The sequence below is a fragment of the Channa argus genome, chromosome 14 (assembly GCF_033026475.1).
Source record: "Channa argus isolate prfri chromosome 14, Channa argus male v1.0, whole genome shotgun sequence".
Taxonomy (NCBI): Eukaryota; Metazoa; Chordata; class Actinopteri; order Anabantiformes; family Channidae; genus Channa; species Channa argus.
In genome coordinates this window covers 13,211,361-13,225,529 of record NC_090210.1, presented here as the reverse complement: position 1 = coordinate 13,225,529, position 14,169 = coordinate 13,211,361, and the positions used below count along the sequence as shown (strand labels likewise).

At 37.9% G+C, this 14,169-nt stretch overlaps 1 protein-coding gene across 6 annotated transcripts in view; it reads left to right on the top strand.

The window, feature by feature from the left end:
- Positions 1–14,169, top strand: part of astn1 (astrotactin 1) — a 391,153-nt gene that overhangs the window by 95,173 nt on the left and 281,811 nt on the right. The window lies entirely within an intron of this gene.

Here is a 14,169-nt window from a genome sequence, read left to right as displayed (position 1 = left end):
CTTGGTCACTACTGCCACTGTTTTTCTTTTTTACATGCTGTATCAGATGTCACATTTTAAATCATTAAATTTTTCAAATTTTGTTTATTTATGGTTTTGACAAAAGACCAGTGACCAGATGTATAGATACTGCTCATGCAAAAAAAAAAAAGATGCATACACCTTATGAAACACAGGTTGTGTTGGGGTAAAAAAGTACACTTTACAAATACTTAAGACTATGTGTACACACAGTTTTCGGGAGGCAGCATGAATATTTTGAATATCATAATTGTCCTATTATTTTGAAATCTACAGAATCTTAAGACAATTGATGAAATATGTATTTAAAGGCTTGATTTTAAATGGCTGTGATGGACCTTCTTTATTTTTACAGTCTTAGTTTCCTGATCAGTGATTATTTTAACTTCAACATGTGATATGGTAAGGAGGATTGCACATGTGCGCACATTTCCAGCTACAAATTGTTTATTATATTGTGTTATATTAATGTTTTATAGTTGACTGAATAATGGGACATTCCCATCAGTGGAAAATGTTTTTAACACACAGCACTTTTATTAAGCTTGATGAAAGTAAATAAACATGCATTAATGTGGCTCGGCTAGATTGATCTGCCCTTTGCACTTGCTGCACCCTGCACCTTGGCTCTTATTCTCTCTTGCTTTCATGACATTTTGACATGACATGCTTATTCTGGCATGGTGGTAAAATGTGCCACAAAATCTGGTTTTAGTCCTCAATTCCAATATTCACCATCTCCAACAAAAGTTCACTATCTGTTAAAAGTAGCCTTCAACTTATCCAGCCACTTCCCTCGGCTTTCGGGCTGTGAGGTGCTGAGTGGCACACATTTAAAGTTTCATCTGTTAGTATGCAAAACACTTACTTGTGCCTACAAATCCCCATTGCAATTCTGTCTCCCAAATATTACACTACTATCTAACTAAACTGCAAACACGGTTATGTCTTGTTGGGAACATATTGGATTATTTTTTGATGCAATGTATTTTTGAGTGACTGCTTTTATTAACAGTAACTGATTTGCAAGGAGGTGGTTGGGGTGGATAGAGGGTGTACAAAGCACAGGCTTGTTACACCACAGAGTAGAGTTTGACTCAGAAGCAAATAATCATGTTATGTCTCACTTTTTTAGCCCAAGAAAAGGTGATGTGAGGCAAAAGTTAGTCTTTGTCGCCTGTAGTTCTTTGTCAGCTGGTGTATCACTGCCCTAAAACAAGGATTCAATGTATCCAAGTTTACAGCTTCAGTCTGCACACTGGGGTTAACTTATTCATCTGTGCTGTAGACCTTTACTGTTGTTCAAAAACACATCAGCCAGATACACTGTTTCTTCATTCAACACTTGTTTATGATATTGTTGGAAAAGGTTCCCCCAGATGCACATGCACAGTTTATGCTTTACTTCAGACCACTGTAAAACAGGATGTTACTGGAACATTGGCAGATAAAAATACCTCGTCCTGGAGCATTTTATTGATAAGTTCAGTATAAACATTATTTGTCACTTGCCATTATTAATTTATCCTCATAATGTTCATAAATAACCGAATCCAGCTGTAATTAAGTTGCCCACAAAAACCTACTTACGTATGTTTGCAGTTTAATTATATAGAAACACAATTTTTATGAGACGGAACTTCCTGTTATGTGCTCAGAGCGAGGCACATGTATAACTTCATATTTTTAGCTTGGAATTAAAATTGCTCAACAAACTATTTGTTCTGCTCATCTTGGAGAACCCTACCGGGAAACATCGAAGGTACATCAAATGAGAATGTATACATGTAGTTTTTTTTAGTTTAGTTTAGTTTTTTAGTTTTAGTTTAATATTATATTTGTGTGTATTTGGCTGTTGCCCCTTAGCAACATTTTCTTTAGCTTACATCACATCTTTCTCTATCTGGACCGATAGTAATTCAATTGAACAGCCATTGCACACCCAGTCATTGTTGCTGGAATGTGAATAGAAATATATAAATATTTTTTTCTCAGTAAAAATTGAGACACGAAGTGGAGTTATTAGGTGTTCCTCTCGCAACAGAAATGTGGAGGAGAGATCAATTCTGAGCTGCACTTCTTTTATCACCAAATATTTATCTCTCACAGCTCTAAAGCTCAGCAAGACGTCGCAGTAAATCGTGAATGCCACTGCACAGGTTTAATCATTGACAACATCATGAATGGCCTTTGGAAAACTCCCAATGACCCAAAGACATTTTCAACTCATTGGACAAAAGTTATCAATAATACAGGAAGGAATACAAGGCTGGAAAAGTGAAATCAGGATACACACAGTTTGTGCAGCAGATAAGAATCAAACAAAAGAGTTAGTGTAATGTAGGCACATCGTTTTGTTTACTCCAGTCTTGTCATTAACACAAATGTTTTTTTCATGTCTATATTCATATTAATTGGAAGTCCTCTTTGTCCCTACAGCATTTTGATGAGGTTTTTGCGGTTGTTGCTGCCTAAAATGTCTAAATTTGCAAGCGTTTTTCTAACAAATTGTCATGCATGTTGGAATATTTCTATGAGGGACTGATTTCTGAGTTCCCCACTGTCACCTTCTCAGACTCCCGTCTTTCCATGTGTTCATCTCCACCTGTCCAAGCTGTGACAGTGTAGGAGTTGTTCTGTATGACAGGAGACTGAGAGAGAGGTTAGAGACGATGAAATAGAGAGACATTATCCCATTATGATAAACAAGAGGAAAAAAAGGCAGCGACATTTTCAAAATGTCATTTTGGAAATTTTCAGTTGACCTCAGACCATAATTCTCTCTCCTCCCCATTTAGCTGCATAGATGCTTAGTCTCATCTCAGTAAAAAAAATACTCTGTGGCTTCTTTGTAGCATATAAAAAACAGTAAGGGGGAGAAAGAGACAGCCTGCTATGCAGCAATTCAGAATTCATCTTCACTGTCACGAAAAAGATTGTAATTGTAAAGCTGTACACAGGAACACATGCAAGGTAGCGTTCATTGTTCGTTTTATCACACCCACCTCCCATGTATTTGTTCTAGCAGTCAGTCATTTTAATTACATTTCCTACATTATTAGTAGGAACCCAACATGACTCTTGGGACATTTTAGTGCATTTCTTTTTCTTTCTTTCTGTCTGTCTTTCTGTGACCTTGAGTTTCTTTTTTTCTTTCTTTTTTTGTGCACACCTGCAGCCACCGTGGCTCTTCAAAACTGGGATGAGAGCTCAAATAAGAGAAACAGAGTGGAGGAAAACAACATTCAACCTAAGTCTTTTATGAATAATAGAGGGTGAGAACAAAGAGTGAATGTCCCAAACAGCCTACAGAAAGGGGAGCTGGGTACTGTTGGCAGCTCCAAATGGAGGTGTTGGAATATTAAACCTCAGTGCCCAGAAATCCTGTTACAGCATTTCAGTGAACTGCAAACAACACAGTGATGTTTACCTTAACCAGCTAGTCTGTGAGGCTTCATAGTAAAGTAAAGGAGTAAAGGAGTCAAAAGGTCGAAGGCTAAGAGTCAAAAGAACTGTTGACACTGATTCCTGAGAATCAGAGGGGGTATTGCAAAAAATGTTGGCGAGTGTCACCAAGCAATGTACTGGATAGTTTACTTGTAAACTATTGGTGTACTTCTGTCTATGAAAAAAAAATGACTACTGTAAATGAATACGGTAAAATCCTGTCTGAATGTGTAACAAGCTTCCCCAGAAAAAATATGGAATTGGTTAAAGAAGCAATATCTCTGTGCATTAAGTACATATTTTACCATATGTAAATACAAAATGTAGCATAAAATTGTTCTAACTTTGCTTATCCTCTTACGGTAAGGTCAGGATAGTTTGTGGGGCATAAAATGTGTCATTTTGTTGTCATCTACCGACAACCAACTCTGGTTTCCTTTAACAATTGCTGGACTTCGTTTCCTACACTTAACAAACTCCCAACCATAGAGGAGTCAAATTAAAAATGAACCATACAGTATGTTTTATTATCATAACTGTCATATACATTGGGAAATAGACTCTCAGATATGTTTGTCATGCCAGGAAATGTATAAATGTGCTCACTTGGGTTGATGTGCAATTTTGTTGTTTAGCATCTTTTTAAAGTTTAAGACTAATGAATATTTTTTTTCTCACACTGAACTTGGATTTTATATCTCACTAATAATTGTTCCTACTTCAAATGGGGATCCTTCAGTTTTGTTAACACATTGACTTAAAGTTAAAGCTACTATAACTCTGCTACACTGACACTGACACTTCAGGTAGTCATCTTTTTTGAAATTACAGTCACTAATAATGTGCCAGAACTCACTTATTATTCAGAAATAATTAAAATTCTTTGATTGGTTTGTAAACAAAACTCAGTCAAAAACCTTTAGAGATTAATATCTGTGGACAGCTGCTAGTGCTTCTCTATGAGGCAACAGCCCCTCTCCACACTATATGAAGTTTCTTGTAATTCTTGTAATAATTGCACACTGCGTATTTAAGCTAAAACTCTATACTTCAAGTTACTGAATTCAAAAGACAACCCACTGTTGTGGCTGATTGATGCTAGTATACCTACACTAGCTAATACATTAGGGGTTATTTTAGCAGCTATGTTGATGCCAACTAGCCTTTAGGTGGGCTCTATGTTGTCAAGCGTCTAACACCACTTGTTTTGCTGAAATGCAAAAAATGGTAAATGGACAACTCTATCCCACTTTATATGAATAGAGGGTTAAGATTAAGGTGATATTATAGCCAAGTATGTACACATATGTTTAAATTGTGAAGCCTAGAGGCAAAAGGTCGGAATATTGATTGGTTGCGCACTGAAAGTAGAGTTTCAATTCCTCAATAGTTTTTGAAAAAGATGCTCAATGCCCTAACGCCCTTTGTCACTGTCTGCTGAGTAGGCGGTCTCATTTGCAGAATGCACCTGCATGCTACATTTTGTGTTTCAGAATCTCAAGATCCTGTCCTTACGGTCCATCAGCTATTTCAAACATATCTTTCTTTACGGAGCATTTTAGAGGCTTTGGATCTTTGTTGCCATCCTCTAATAGGCCCCTTGTCTGTATTTTTTATCCGCTGCTCTTTGTGTAACTTCACCTCTGAGAATCTGGACAAATCCTTGGTCTGCTTGATTCTATCTGAGCTAAACAACCCACTGACACTACTACTCCACACAAAAGAAGGAAATGTCCTCCTAATTCATTTTGTAAGATTTTGTTTATTTGAAATGCACAATATGAAGCCAGAAACCAAACGAAGGAAACAATTCCCTATGAAATTATTATAATAGCTGCATCGGTTGTATCAGTTTGGTGTATGAAAATAGACTTATTTGTTTTCTAATGCACTCAACCAACACACAAACACACATGTACCCACGGCTTTTGAAATTTCAATGCCCACAGGTTAGTACTCTCTATATCTAGCTGCATAGGAATGAGCCTGTCTAAGCAGGCAATTAGATGTGCTTCATGCAGTTTTGAGTCATTGTTGTTGGCGTTTCCAGTCGCCTATTTTCATCTTTGTCATAAAATATGCACGAACAGAACTATTGTTGTCCTCCGTGGACAACTTCTGCATGTGTGAGGCAAAGGCAGGTAAGGTAATGAATCATTCCCTTTCTGCTGAAGATGCCAAAGTGCCTCTCTTCAGTCCATATGTCAGGGCATTTAATGGTCCCCAGAGTTACTTTCAAAGCAACTATAAAACTACCAAATTTGCCAAATGGGAGTGAGCAGTGACAGAGGGAGTTAGTGGTGTCGCTCCAGGGCTGTGGACCCCCATCAGTATTCCTTGATTATTATTGAGGAACAGGTGGATAATTTCTTTGTAATTAACAGAGAAGCAGGTCAATTTTTTGCCAACTGTGAATTCCTTTACCTCCTGTAAGTTAAAATCCTGAGTATGAGTTGTGTGACACTTAGTCTTATTTGATGATACCTTAAAGAATATACGAATGTGACACCCATTTTGATTCTTTGCTTGTTTCCCAACCTTTCAACTTGTTGGACCAGACTGCAACCCAAACAGTTCACTATATACAATGTGAGAATCTAGATCCATGCTAAGGCATCACAAAGCAATAAAAAACCTTTTACAACCTGAAATGCAATTACTGAGACTCTGGACCTTCATAATGTAATTGTATATTTATTAGTGATTTACAGATGTGGCTACTGAAAGTGTCGGCCTCTGCCCAGTGAGTTTGTCACTCTTACAGCGCTGGCTCGTCTCTTGTCCAGAGATTGTCTATTAACCATAGATCATTCTGTAGAAACGGCTTCAAATTAGTTTTTATTATCAGATTAGTTTAGAATAAACCATATTAAATAACACCGAACTACATGTTGGACACACTGTAGCCTGTAATAATAAATAAATCTCAGCTGACAGACCAAGGCGGAATGAGTGCAGTGAGAAAAAGTGGAAAAAAGAGGTCATGGCTTCGTAAACTCCGTCAATTGTGGATTTTTTTAAAACTTAGACTTGTACAAGTTCTTCTTTCTGTTAAAAATAGGAAACCTTCAATGGCTACATCTGTACTTTTAACTCCAGTTGGCTGCAGAAAGTTACTTTGTTGGTGATGGGTGCTAAAAAACCAGCCTCAGACAAGCCTCAGTCAATGGAACGGTGCTGGTGTGGAAAGTTCTTGCTATTCTGCCTTAAGTTGACACGTGATCGCTCAGATAGCAATGCAAGTAAAATATTTTATCATCCATTGTGTTTCAGCCCTTGCAGTTTGACCTTTGAAGCTTTTTTTATCCAAGAATCCATTATTGCTTTCAAAGAAGATGTTTTTGACTGAAGCAAAGATTAAAGGTTGAGCTGCAAAACATCACACAATTAGGATAATTTTACAGGCGAGTCTTCCTCTGTAAAGTGATTCCCCTTTTTCAGAAAAAAACTTTAGTAACTACCATAGCTGATATACACTAGTTAGGGCCTTGGTCATCGACAGCAACTGGACCTTAGTGTGCTAAAGGAGTCGCTGGTGCTCTCTATTCGTGCCATCACAAAACTGTTCAAATAAGCCTGTATTGAGCGCCCAAGCTTTGATGTAATTAATCATTTCACCACATTGCTCAATAGACCATTGAGCAGTGAAGCTAGATAAGCTGCCTGTCATTGCAGCAGCACCATCGAAGCTGTTTACCAGATATACACAAAGCCTTAAAAGTTTCCTCTGTAGTAGTCTTTTACTGCTTGCACTTTGGACTCTCTTTAAATTGCATACCATGGGGATGCACTTTCCAACAATTGCCCTTTTACATCCTCTGCCATTTCAAGTCTTTCTTTTTTTTTTGTTGTTATTGCAGTTAACAAGGCAGCAGTGATAGCTGAGGTTGTGATCTAAAGCGCTTGTCTGTTCAGCTCATCTCCTATGAAGATAATCCACTGCCTTGTCCTTGAGAGCATAATGTTTGGTCTCCAAGTGTCAAAGTAACATGGATTGCTGGACAGATTTGTTTGATTGCATCCCCCCAAACACATCACATGCAATGGTTCTGGAGCACTGATCTGGCTTATAAAAGCTGTATAGTAACAACCTCACAAAATGCTGTTTTGTCATCAGTTTCTAAAGCAAAAGCCAATGTGCTTGCGTTTATGACTACATGGTTGTGTTTAGACATCTAGATTAGGTTCACAGAAAGATGGTGATTTGGGGTAAAATAATGAAGTAAAAAATGTATTTACTCAATTTGAAGTGGCAAATGAACAGTTGTTTGCCACATCAAGTCCTCTGTTTGTACATTCACCAACCGGCTTTGACCTTCTTCCTACATGGACTTTATTTACCTGCTGAACCTCATGGGACATTTGTCTACTGACTCATAATTCTTGGCTCATAAACAACAGCCTATTGAATGGTGTCATAACAATTAAATTGGCCGAACATTACATGTTAAACTTGTTAGATTTGGCACTTTGTTCTATGATTGTCCAATATGATCTTTCAATCTGGAAATAGGACCATGTCAGCAATATACATGTATGAAAATCAAAAAGAGTTTGTCTTACTAATGGTTGACTTGATTTGCAGTACTTTTTGCATTTGGTTGAACTTTAAGTCACTGTACATCAATAAGGGGTGTTGCAATATGTATGCTGAAGAGCTGCTGTCTCTGTGTGGAGCCTCTTTTGTTATTGCAGTCACCCACACTTGTTTGGTACCTAGCTGAAAAAAGTGTCTCGTCACTTGCACCGTAGAATCATTTCGCACTCCCAAAGGATAATTAAAACAACAATTAAAAACTGGGGAGGGCTGCCAAATCATTGTTCTGAGCTCTTCGAGGACTTCACACGGTTTTGTGGTTGGATTTTTCATATGGGTTGAAGGTTTTGATTTGATTGTGTTTCCTCTCAGTTGTTCAACAGTAACTTCAAACCTCAAAATTACTTTTTATAAATGCCCATTGTAACCTAAACTGTAGTCCAGAACATAAAACATATCTAATCTAATAGCATTTGAAAGCTGTGGGTTATATATATTAGCTGTGATTATCATTTTTATCCTAATAACCAAACACATTGTAAAGTAATTACTGGTACACTCCTTGAACTCATCTTTGATTATTACATTTTCTTTGCCTTAACAATACTGTTGTAAATTATTAAATATTCCCCTGCTGCTCAACGCTGGGGTTTCAAGAAGAAACAAAAATCTGTGCGCTAATTACGTTTTTTTGCAGGGATGGCTATTCTAGACTCCTGCGTTACTTGATCCATACGCATCAATAGAGCACTCAAACCATTTTTTCAACATGCAAACAGATGTTCGATGATTTAGGGCTCTAAAGCTCCATGTTTCACTCAATCTGCAGTTGTTTTAAACACAGAAAAAAATAGAATAACCTGCCTTAAACACAGATTGTCAATAAACATCATGGACTTATTACTGAGCAAAAATAGTTGTTTGGTTGGCTTTAGGCGCAAACACATATGGGTTGGGTTTAGGCAAAATATCAACATGTTAAGTAAACATGTTAAAGTAAAAAAAGTATGTCATGTACGTAATGTTCTCATGGTTAAAATAACACCAGAAACACTGGAGTAGAAGTGTGGGATAGTCATTTGCTTCTACCTAAACCATCAACCCTGACCCTCTAAATACTGTTTGAATTTATTATTTTTCATAGAACTTCTAGATGCTAAATGGTAATATAGCACTTATATAGCGCTTTTATCCAAAGCGCTTTACAATGTTGACTCCCATTCACCCATTGATACACACTCCGATGGCGATGCTCACCTGACAGGAGCAACTTGGGGTTCAGTCTCTTGCCCAAAAATGCTTAGTCGTGCAGCCGGGAGCAGGGATCAAACCACTGACCCTGTGGTCCGTGGATGACTGCCTTGTCAACTGAGCTACAGCCGCCCCTGTCATTGAACTGTAATAAGTCTCTGTGAGTTGTTTTTTGCAGCAGGTTCAAAGGACCCTCAGAGTTGTACAGGACAGTCTCATGAAAGTTGCTGGTAATGTTCACACTGCTATCACAAATCTGTGCATCTTTCAACTTTTACAGAATTAAGGAGCACGAGACCTTTTTTGGTGCTACTCTTCTTTGTAAACAAAGTGGATAATCAAAGAGGCCTGTCTGTTTTAATGTCAGTGTTGAGCGCAGAACCTTTTGAATCCTGTTTTATAGTGATGGCTGGCAAATACCTGCTGTGTGAGATTTAGTCTTAATTCCTCAGGAGACACTTTGGTTTTCCTCCGTAAGCCAGGCAGGGACACGCCATTACATTTCAAGTGCCATCCTGGTGAGAAGGGTTGAAGGAAATAGTCGAGATCTCAGCTTCTGGGATGAAACTTAACTGCACGTAAGTACCGAGCTGAACCTTTGAGCCCTTTGATACCATCAAGTTTTTATTTTTATTTTTTTGAAAGTTGGAAAAAAATAAAAAACTTGAAAAAGATCTAATTTGAAAAAACTTTGATATAGTGAACAATTATGGCTGATACACATTTTTTACAAAATTTTAAAATGTTTTTATTTCATTTTGACTTTCATCTAAATGTTATTTCAGTAAATTTTAGCTGCATATGTCTGTGATAGGTCATCTTGCACTCACATTTGAAGCTGTAAAGTACACTTTCTCTTAACTGTTTCTGAAAATACTTTACTTCTTGTACATCACTGAGACAGACATGCTGTTGCACTTTGAACCACTTTAAGCTATTCTACTGTAGAAGTATTACGATGTACCCAACACTTCTTTTATGTTCTCTCCTCTCTCAAACTCGTGCAGCCTCAAAGCTGTCCTTGACAGCCCTGCTCTATTCAGGTGCTCAGAGAGCCACTTACAGTAAAAGCTTCATTTCCTGTAGTTGTGAACTTGAAAATTCAAATAGAATATCTCACAAATAACAGGTGATTTAGTTGGGTTGATCTGATGTCATCGATTTTTGCTCAGTTGTTTTTTAACTGTGTACAAACAATAGCTTAACATTTATTTAATATTAGATATGACCTTAGAACACTGAACATTAGATTAGATCCAAGTGCGTTAGCTTTGTGCTCAGTACAGGTTTAAGTCAATGAAATGCAGGAATCATCTAATCAGAAGTGCAAACAGTGGCAATATTCACATAAACTGTACAGGTACTGTGGCTTAGGGGGAGTATAGTGATGGACCATCCAACAAAGCAAGTTAAGAAGCTCCACAAGTCACAAGGTAATTGGGGTCACAGTAGTGTATTATTGTTGTGCTTTACAGTTCAGCAGTGTTACAGCCTCAGGAAGGAAGCTCCTTCTGACTGTGTGTGAAAGCAGAGGCTTCTGTAACAACTGCCAGACAGGTGTTGGGTACATTGCACAATCTTTAATGATCAGTATTTAATGACGCCTTTTGCCCTGTGCAGGCATGTTTGATAGATGTCCTTTGGTGGGGGGACAGTCGAGTGCTGCCGATGCATTGGGCAGTTTTCACCACCTGCTCTGCGTTCGGAGCTGTAGGAGCTGCCCTACTACACTGAAGGTTCTGTTGGTGGAGGTACTGACAGTGGTGCAGAAATAAAAATCTATGAGCTACCGTGAGAAAACAAATGAGTTTAGTCAGTCTCCACCGGACGTACTGTTGCGCTTTTCTAAAAAGAATAGAAGAGTTCAGTGACCAGATGAGGTCATCACAGATGTTAAAGCCAAGGAGCTGGATACCCTCTCCACCATGGCCCCATGGATGTAGATACTGGGGGTGAACTCGAGACCTGAGCTCTACTTGTTTACCAACTATCCCTTTTCTAACCACTGCTGATAACCTGGATCTGGTGGGCTCAGTCACACAGAAGCAGTGCTACCCCCATTGTGTTATCTGCAAATCTGATTATGGAGTTTGACCATAAAACGTGAGTGAAGTCGTCAGTAGAGGATCGGAGTATATCAGAGAACACACAGCCCAGTGCTTAGGGAGAGAGGGACGGATGAGGCAGTGTGTATTCTGATAAACTGTGGTTTATTGTGTAGAATGTCCAGAGTCCAGTTGGAGAAGGATGTGCTTATACCAGGCTGACTTCGCTTGGAAATAAGTCTACAAGTTAATACAATTAATAAACTGAAGATTAAACTTTTGTAGTCAGTTGTTGTCCTGTTTTCAACAGGAATTCTAGGCTCTCAAGCATTTAATTAGTGTTGAAATGATTAGTTTTGTTAATTTAGAAATAATAAATAAAGGTCAGGTTTTGTTTAAACAGAACTATAATTGACTTTGACTATGACTTTGCAGAAAATCTATAGTTCTTATAGACCTGAATGGAAATTTGTAAGGGGGAGATGCAATACAATGTAGATATGGACACAATCTTTTTAGACAGGTTTTCAGGTTTTCACGTAGAAAATGCCTCAAATTATGGAATAAGAAATGAATGTGGAGGCAGACCATCTTACTGTAGTTCTGACAAAACGTTGTGTTTATGACATTGCTATCAGCTCTGTAAAGATATGCGTGGGCACACAGTGCTGTGAGCTCAGTGCTAACCAGCCAGGCCACCAGCCTGGTAGCATAAAGATTCTTAGGTGATATAGTGTTTTGGATGTTGAGTGTGATTGGTTAACGTTTTAACATAGACATATGGCTTATGTTGTACAGCTTAGAGACAGTGGCACTGAAGAAAAGACAGGAGGCAGAGCTGGAGGTAGCAGAGCTTAAGATGTTGAGGTTCTCTTTGGGAGGGACGAGGATGGACAGGATCAGGAATGAGGACATCAGAGTGACAGCTCATGTTAGATGTTTCAGAGATAAAGTCAGAGAGGCCAGACTGAGGTGGTTTGGACATGTTCAGAGGAGAATCTGTGAATATATTGGTAGAAGGATGCTGAGGTTGGAGCTTCCAGGCAGGAGGTCTAGAGGAAGACCAAAGAGGAGATTTATGGATTTAGTGAGAGAGGACATGAAGTTAGTTGGTGTGAGAAAAGAGGATGCAGAGGACAGGGTTAGATGGAGGCACATGATTTGCCGTAGCGACCCCTGAAAGGGAGCAGCCGAAAAGAAAAGAAGATTTGCTTATCCACTTTGGTATCTCGTCAGTATGGCTAAGTCTAACTTGCTTTTTTTTTTCTGGTAAATTTTAGTAGCCAAAATGCTTTTTGTATATCATTTGCATTTTGAATAGTTTTTCATTTTGTGCCTACTCATTTTGCTGAACAAAGCAATCGGCCTTAAGTTATCACAAAGCGCTGCCAAAATCTATTTTTTTATTATGTTTTGACATTGTTTTAATTATACAATTGAATATTTAGTTATAAGGAATGAGCCAGAAAGCTGTAATCCAAAAACATTCTGTTCCCCAAATCTCCACTATAGTTTACTGTAATCTCTGTTTTTTATTAATAAATGCTTTCATATAGATTTAATATTATTTAGAAGTATTTAAAGCACTTACCTAATTAAAGTAAAAACATATTGTATGCGTTTGCCTTTAGACTACACAAAGCTGCCCCAGGTTTACAAATGGTGTTTTCGAGCTCATGCCATCGATCCTGCCTGGACGTGACAGTTTTTCAATACTGGGTGATTTTTAATATCCAGTTTTGTTGCTTTGACATTTTGTCTCTAAGTTCTGTAGGTTCAACTTTGTTTCTACTCTCACAGAACTTGCTCAGTCAGTCAGATGATGCACTCTTACATGATCTGTGTCCAAACTCAGGGGCACAGATTTAAAAGTCTGCTTTTCATCAGTGCAAATATTCAGATTGTCCCATTTTACGTTGTTCATTCTACATTATTATATGTTTTTGTAACCCTACACTGTAGTTAGAAAAATATCAGCTCCTTTCTGTCATTTAAACTCATCTGTATGTCATGAAACAACCACAATGCCTAGACTTACACGCTCTTAGGTCTTGAAATATGTGTTACATTATAGATAAAAGTCATCATATAGGCTTGGTACAGGTTAAATTCTTGTTTGTATCTGGTGTTCAACAGAGTTGCAGCTCTTATTGTGTTATCATGCCATTGAATGTCAGCTGTGAGCTACTATTAGCCAATGGTTATGGTGACATTTAGTGGCTGTGGTAAATATTAGGAAAAGGGCAGGTTGAAATACACAACACTGACTAATCATTTTAAACTAATAAACTAGTGTTTCTCTTCTCAATGTCCTGTGTTTTGTAACACTAATATACTGGGTGCACTAAAGCTGGATGAGGAGTCCAAATGGACTGTACTTTATTAGTCATTTTAGTCCTAATTTAAGGTGTTTGCTTCTATACCTTATTATGGAAACAACATATGTATTTATCCTCACTCTGCATAAAGTACATTATTGTTACTAGTGCTACATCATTCTGACCTGAGAACAAATGTAACACCTAAAAACCAACCATGGGGGAAAAAAAATCTAAATCACAGTTATTTCTGAAAATGCATGATGGATCTTTAACTAAAGTCTACTTATTTCTTCTAATTTAAATGTATTAAATTACATGTCATTGCTGAAAGAAGTGGCTCCTTTTTTCCCATTTTAGTGCGTAGAGATCTTATTTGTTTTGAGTGTTGAAAGCTCTCTGAATAATGTTCTGAAAGGCTTTGTTCCCTGCTGGTAAACATTTTTCTAGGAGGAAAGTGTGAAGTGAATATTGCTTTACTATTAAATTAGTTGTGTGACATGCTGCTAAAACAATGGTGCCATAGGGGGAAAGGGGAAAAAAGCCATCC